Source organism: Harmonia axyridis, chromosome X (assembly GCF_914767665.1).
Source record: "Harmonia axyridis chromosome X, icHarAxyr1.1, whole genome shotgun sequence".
In the NCBI taxonomy this organism is placed as follows: Eukaryota; Metazoa; Arthropoda; class Insecta; order Coleoptera; family Coccinellidae; genus Harmonia; species Harmonia axyridis.
The window spans coordinates 5,580,055-5,588,163 of NC_059508.1; positions in this window are offsets into that span (position 1 = coordinate 5,580,055).

Genomic DNA, 8,109 nt, shown 5'->3' on the forward strand with positions numbered 1-8,109 from the left:
TTCGCGAATACGTGGACTAGAGTTAGTCTAAACCGAAAGTCCGGTTGGTGCGTAAATGTGTGATCGACTGTAGTTCGCGAATACGTGGACTAGAATTAGTCTGAACTGAAAGTCCAGTTGGTGCGTGAATGTGTGATCGACTGTGGTTCGCGAATACGTGGACTAGAGTTAGTCTAAACCGAAAGTCCGGTTGGTGCGTGAATGTGTGATCGACTGTAGTTCGCGAATACGTGGACTAGAGTTAGTCCAAACCGAAAGTCCGGTTGGTGCGTGAATGTGTGATCGACTGTAGTTCGCGAATACGTTAACTAGAGTAAGTCTAAACCGAAAGTCCGTTTGGAGCGTGAATATGTAATCGAGTGTAGTTCTCCACCGAAAAGGCCTATCCATGAAGACATCAGAAGGCAGTCTACAGCTACAGGTTTTGGAACGGCCCTGAACGTACTTTTCATATGATGTTCACGTCTCCCTAGTGTGGGCTTATATAACCCAAAATGAGCTGATTACAGTCCACTCAAGCTTGACCAACAATCTGAGCTATTTTGTCTGCAACTGAAGAGTAAGATTTATAGTGAGTTCTTCATATCATTCATATTTAAATGTTATATCTCCTCTGGATTTTTCATTCTGTAGAAGGAATGCCTAGTACAAAATATGGAAAATTCCAGTCGCTGCATTAATCTTTTTCCCATTGTCCTAGATCCTTTTACATTCAGAAGTATAGATTATCTATACATTCACCGGTCAACATAAATATTTCCTCAATTTGTATTTTCCTTCTCCCCTTTCACACTTCTGCTAATTATAAATTTCTATTCCTTTTTGAGAGCACTCAATTTCAATCTTCTATACTTTTTGTGTATAATAATCATGTGTTCCTAGCCAAGAATTTCAGAAGTTGAAGAATGTGCTCGTAAATAAAGTGCTTCGATGAACTCAAACAAATGTCGTTAAGAAATTATAAAAGTGAATTAACTATACCGCGAATACGTGGACTAGATTTAGTCTAAACCGAAAGTCCGGTTGGTGCGTAAATGTGTGATCGACTGTGGTTCGCGAATATGTGGACTAGAGTTAGTCTAAACCGAATGTCCGGTTGGTGCGTGAATGTGTGATCGACTGTAGTTCGCGAATACGTGGACTAGAGTTAGTCTAAACCGAAAGTCCGGTTGGTGCGTGAATGTGTGATCGACTATAGTTCGCGAATACGTGGACTAGATTTAGTCTAAACTGAAAGTCCGTTTGGTGCGTGAATATGTAATCGAGTGTAGTTCTCCACCGAAAAGGCCTATCCATGAAGACATCAGAAGGCAGTCTACAACAACAGGTTTTATAACGGCCCTGAACGTACTTTTCATATGGTGTTTACGTCTCCCTAGTGTGGGCTCATATAACCCAAAATGAGCTGATTACAGTCCGCCCAAGCTTGACCAACAATCGGAGCTATTTTGTCTGCAACTGAAGAGGAAGATTTATAGTGAGTTCTTTATATTATCCATATTTAAATGTTATATCTCCTCTGGATTTTTCATTCTGTAGAAGGAATTACTAGTACTAGATATGGAAAATTCCAGTCGCTGCATTAATCTTTTTCCCATTGTCCTAGATCCTGTTCCATTCTGAAGTATAGATTATCTAGACATTCACCGGTCAACACTGATATTCCCTCAATTTGTATTTTCCTTCTCCCCTTTCACACTTCTGCTAATTATAAATTTCTATTCCTTTTTAAGAGCACTCAATTTCAATCTTCTATAGTTTTTGTGAATAATAATTATGTGTTCCTCGCCAAGAATTTCAGAAGTTGAAGAATGTGCTCGTTAATAAAGTGCTTCCATGAACTCAAACAAATGTCGTTATGAAATTATAAAACTGAATTAACTATACCGCGAATACGAGGACTACAGTTAGTCTAAACCGAAAGTCCGGTTGGTGCGTGAATGTGTGATCGACTGTAGTTCGCGAATACGTGGACTAGAGTTAGTCTAAACCGGAAGTTCGTTTGGTGCGTGAATATGTTATCGAGTGTTGTTCTCCTCCGAAAAGGCCTATCCATGAAGACATCAGAAGGCAGTCTACAGCAACAGGTCTTGGAACGGCCCTGAACGTACTTTTCATATGGTGTTTACGTCTCCCTAGTGTGGGCTTATATAACCCAAAATGAGCTGATTACAGTCCACTCAAGCTTGACCAACAATCTGAGCTATTTTGTCTGCAACTGAAGAGGAAGATTTATAGTGAGTTCTTTATATCATTCATATTTAAATGTTATATCTCCTCTGGATTTTTCATTCTGTAGAAGGAATTACTAGTACTAGATATGGAAAATTCCAATCGCTGCATTAATCTTTTTCCCATTGTCCTAGATCCTGTTCCATTCTGAAGTATAGATTATCTAGACATTCACCGGTCAACACTGATATTCCCTCAATTTGTATTTTCCTTCTCCCCTTTCACACTTCTGCTAATTATAAATTTCTATTCCTTTTTAAGAGCACTCAATTTCAATCTTCTATACTTTTTGTGTATTATAATCATGTGTTCCTTGCCAAGAATTTCAGAAGTTGAAGAATGTGCTCGTTAATAAAGTGCTTCGATGAACTCAAACAAATGTCGTTAAGAAATTATAAAAGTGAATTAACTAAACCGCGAATACGTGGACTAGAGTTAGTCTAAACCGAAAGTCCGGTTGGTGCGTGAATGTGTGATCGACTGTAGTTCGCGAATACGTGGACTAGAGTTAGTCTAAACCGGAAGTTCGTTTGGTGCGTGAATATGTAATCGAGTGTTGTTCTCCTCCGAAAAGGCCTATCCATGAAGACATCAGAAGGCAGTCTACAGCAACAGGTCTTGGAACGGCCCTGAACGTACTTTTCATATGGTGTTTACGTCTCCCTAGTGTGGGCTTATATAACCCAAAATGAGCTGATTACAGTCCACTCAAGCTTGACCAACAATCTGAGCTATTTTGTCTGCAACTGAAGAGGAAGATTTATAGTGAGTTCTTTATATCATTCATATTTAAATGTTATATCTCCTCTGGATTTTTCATTCTGTAGAAGGAATTACTAGTACTAGATATGGAAAATTCCAGTCGCTGCATTAATCTTTTTCCCATTGTCCTAGATCCTGTTCCATTCTGAAGTATAGATTATCTAGACATTCACCGGTCAACACTGATATTCCCTCAATTTGTATTTTCCTTCTCCCCTTTCACACTTCTGCTAATTATAAATTTCTATTCCTTTTTAAGAGCACTCAATTTCAATCTTCTATACTTTTTGTGAATAATAATTATGTGTTCCTCGCCAAGAATTTCAGAAGTTGAAGAATGTGCTCGTTAATAAAGTGCTTCCATGAACTCAAACAAATGTCGTTATGAAATTATAAAACTGAATTAACTATACCGCGAATACGAGGACTACAGTTAGTCTAAACCGAAAGTCCGGTTGGTGCGTGAATATGTAATCGAATGTAGTTCTCCACCGAAAAGGCCTATCCATGAAGACATCAGAAGGCAGTCTACAGCAACAGGTCTTGGAACGGCCCTGAACGTACTTTTCATATGGTGTTTACGTCTCCCTAGTGTGGGCTTATATAACCCAAAATGAGCTGATTACAGTCCACTCAAGCTTGACCAACAATCTGAGCTATTTTGTCTGCAACTGAAGAGGAAGATTTATAGTGAGTTATTTGTATCATTCATATTTAAATGTTATATCTCCTCTGGATTTTTCATTCTGTAGAAGGAATTACTAGTACTAGATATGGAAAATTCCAGTCGCTGCATTAATCTTTTTCCTATTGTCCTAGATCCTGTTCCATTCAGAAGTATAGATTATCTATACATTCACCGGTCAACATTAATATTCCCTCAATTTGTATTTTCCTTCTCCCCTTTCACACTTCTGCTTATTATAAATTTCTATTCCTTCTTAAGAGCACACAATTTCAATCTTCTATACTTTTTGTGTATAATAATCATGTGTTCCTCGCCAAGAATTTCAGAAGTTGGAGAATGTGCTCGTTAATAAAGTGATTCGATGAACTCAAACAAATGTCGTTATGAAATTATAAAAGTGAATTAACTAAACCGCGAATACGTGGACTAGAGTTAGTCTAAACCGAAAGTCCGGTTGGTGCGTAAATGTGTGATCGACTGTAGTTCGCGAATACGTGGACTAGATTTAGTCTAAACCGGAAGTCCGTTTGGTGCGTGAATATGTAATCGAATGTAGTTCTCCACCGAAAAGGCCTATCCATGAAGACATCAGAAGGCAGTCTACAGCAACAGGTCTTGGAACGGCCCTGAACGTACTTTTCATATGGTGTTTACGTCTCCCTAGTGTGGGTTTATATAACCCAAAATGAGCTGATTACAGTCCACTCAAGCTTGACCAACAATCTGAGCTATTTTGTCTGCAACTGAAGAGGAAGATTTATAGTGAGTTATTTGTATCATTCATATTTAAATGTTATATCTCCTCTGGATTTTTCATTCTGTAGAAGGAATTACTAGTACTAGATATGGAAAATTCCAGTCGCTGCATTAATCTTTTTCCTATTGTCCTAGATCCTGTTCCATTCAGAAGTATAGATTATCTATACATTCACCGGTCAACATTAATATTCCCTCAATTTGTATTTTCCTTCTCCCCTTTCACACTTCTGCTTATTATAAATTTCTATTCCTTCTTAAGAGCACACAATTTCAATCTTCTATACTTTTTGTGTATAATAATCATGTGTTCCTCGCCAAGAATTTCAGAAGTTGGAGAATGTGCTCGTTAATAAAGTGATTCGATGAACTCAAACAAATGTCGTTATGAAATTATAAAAGTGAATTAACTAAACCGCGAATACGTGGACTAGAGTTAGTCTAAACCGAAAGTCCGGTTGGTGCGTAAATGTGTGATCGACTGTAGTTCGCGAATACGTGGACTAGAGTTAGTCTAAACCGAAAGTCCGGTTGGTGCGTGAATGTGTGATCGACTGTAGTTCGCGAATACGTGGACTAGATTTAGTCTAAACCGGAAGTCCGTTTGGTGCGTGAATATGTAATCGAGTGTAGTTCTCCACCGAAAAGGCCTATCCATGAAGACATCAGAAAGCAGTCTACAGCAACAGGTGTTGGAACGGCCCTGAACGTACTTTTCAAATGGTTTTTACGTCTCCCTAGTGTGGGCTCATATAACCCAAAATGAGCTGATTACAGTCCACTCGAGCTTGACCAACAATCTGAGCTATTTTGTCTGCAACTGAAGAGTAAGATTAATAGTGAGTTCTTCATATCATTCATATTTAAATGTTATATCTCCTCTGGATTTTTCATTGTGTAGAAGGAATACCTAGTACAAAATATGGAAAATTCCAGTCGCTGCATTAATCTTTTTCCCATTGTCCTAGATACTGTTCCATTCAGAAGTATAGATTATCTATACATTCACCGGTCAACATTAATATTCCCTCAATTTGTATTTTCCTTCTCCCCTTTCACACTTCTGCTAATTATAAATTTCTATTCCTTTTTAAGACCACTCAATTTCAATCTTCTATACTTCTTGTGTATTATAATCATGTGTTCCTTGCCAAGAATTTCAGAAGTTGAAGAATGTGCTCGTTAATAAAGTGCTTCGATGAACTCAAACAAATGTCGTTAAGAAATTATAGAAGTGAATTAACTATACCGCGAATACGTGGACTAGAGTTAGTCTAAACTGAAAGTCCGGTTGGTGCGTGAATGAGTGATCGACTGTAGTTCGCGAATACGTGGACTAGAGTTAGTCTAAACCGAAAGTCCGTTTGGTGCGTGAGTATGTAATCGAGTGTAGTTCTCCATCGAAAAGGCCTATCCATGAAGACAGAAGGCAGTCATCAGCAACAGGTTTTGGAACGACCCTGAAAGTGCTATTAATATGGTGTTTACGTCTCCCTAGTGTGGGCTTATATAACCCAAAATCAGCTGATTACAGTCCACTCAAGCTTGACCAACAATCTGAGCTATTTTGTCTGCAACAGAAGAGGAAGATTTATAGTGAGTTCTTTATATCATTCATATTTAAATGTTATATCTCCTCTGGATTTTTCATTCTGTAGAAGGAATACCTAGTACAAAATATGGAAAATTCCAGTCGCTGCATTAAACTTTTTTCCATTGTCCTAGAACCCGTTTCATACAGAAGTATAGATTATCTATACATTCACCGGTCAACATTAATATTCCCTCAATTTGTATTTTCCTTCTCCCCTTTCACACTTCTGCCAATTATAAAGTTCTCTCCTTTTTTAAGAGCACTCAATTTAAATCTTCTATACTTTTTGTGTATAATAATCATGTGTTCCTTGCCTAGAATTTCGGAAGTTGAAGAATGTGCTCGTTAACAAAGTGCTTCGATAAACTCAAACAAGTGTCGCTAAGAAATTATAAAAATGAATTAACTATACCGCGAATACGTGGACTAGAGTTAGTCTAAACCGAAAGTCCGTTTGGTGCGTGAGTATGTAATCCACCGAAAAGGCCTATCTGTGAGGACATAAGGCAGTCTACAGCAACAGGTTTTGGAACGACCCTGAAAGTAATATTCATATGGTGTTTACGTCTACCTGGTGTGGGCTTATATAACCCAATATGAGCTGAGTGCAGTCCACTCAAGCTAGACCAACAATCTGAGCTATTTTGTCTGCAACAGAAGAGGAAGATTTATAGTGAGTTCTTCATATCATTTATATTTAAATGTTATATCTCCTCTGGATTTTTCATTCTGTAGAAGGAATACCTAGTACAAAATATGGAAAATTCCAGTCGCTGCATTAAACTTTTTTCCATTGTCCTAGAACCCATTCCATACTGAAGTATAGATTATCTATACATTAATATTCCCTCAATTTGGATTTTCCTTCTCCAATATCACGCTTCTGCTAATTATCAACTTCTTTTCACCTTTAAAAGCACTCAATTTCAACCTTCTATACTTTTGTCTATATGTCCGTTTGGTGCGTGAATATGTAATCGAGTGTAGTTCTCCACCGAAAAGTCCTATCCGTGAAGACAGAAGGCAATCTACAGCAACAGGTTTTGGAACGACCCTGGAAGTGATATTCATATGGTGTTTACGTCTCCCTAGTGTGGGCTTATATAACCCAAAATGAGCTGATTACAGTCCACTCAAGCTTGACCAACAATCTGAGCTAATTAGTCTGCTACAGAAGAGGAAGATTTATAGTGAGTTCTTCATATTATTCATATTTAAATGTTATATCTGATCTGGATTTTTCATTCTGTAGAAGGAATACGTAGTAGAAAATATGGAAAATTCCAGTCGCTGCATTAATCTTTTTTCCATTGTTCTAGAACCCGTTCCATACAGAAGTATAAATTATCTATACATTCGCCAGTCAACCTGAATTCCCTCAATTCGAATTTTCCTTCTCCCCTATCAAAGTTCTGCTAATTACCAATTACATCTCTTCTTTAAGAGCCCTCAATTTCAATTTTCTATACTTCTTGTGTGAAATAATCTTGTGTTTCTTGCTGTCTATTTTATTTTGCGTTTTTACGAGGAATTCCTATATACTAACCCAGCTCACCAAAAAGAGGAATGTTAAAGTAAGATTGCTCTTATTTTGACGCAACATCGTCATTTGGATATATGTGCGAAATATGTGACGAAAAACGGACCCCAAGAATAGATAGTTGAAGAAGAGGAACACCGAAAAAGCCTATCCGTGAGGACAGAAGGCAGTATACAGTAACAGCTCCAGGAACGACTCTGTAAGCGTTATTCATAAAGTGTTAACGTCTCCCTAGTGTTGGTTTATATAACCCAAAATGAACTGATTACAGTCCACTCAAGCTTGGCCAACAATCTGAGCTATCCCACAATCAGAAAATTAAAAATTTTCTTTTTATTCCAACTCCGCCTGCATGGTTATTCGAGTTGATTGAGTAGCTTGATGACCATGTTGCCGGTCCCAAGCCCGGATAAAGGAGGAGGGTTTCTAGGGTAGGTTCGCTTCCTGCCTGGTGTAAAATTTCATTCAGCTCAAAAACCTGAATATTTGCCTCGGAACAGGACGGATTCACTTACTTCTTGTTACTTATTCTGTCGG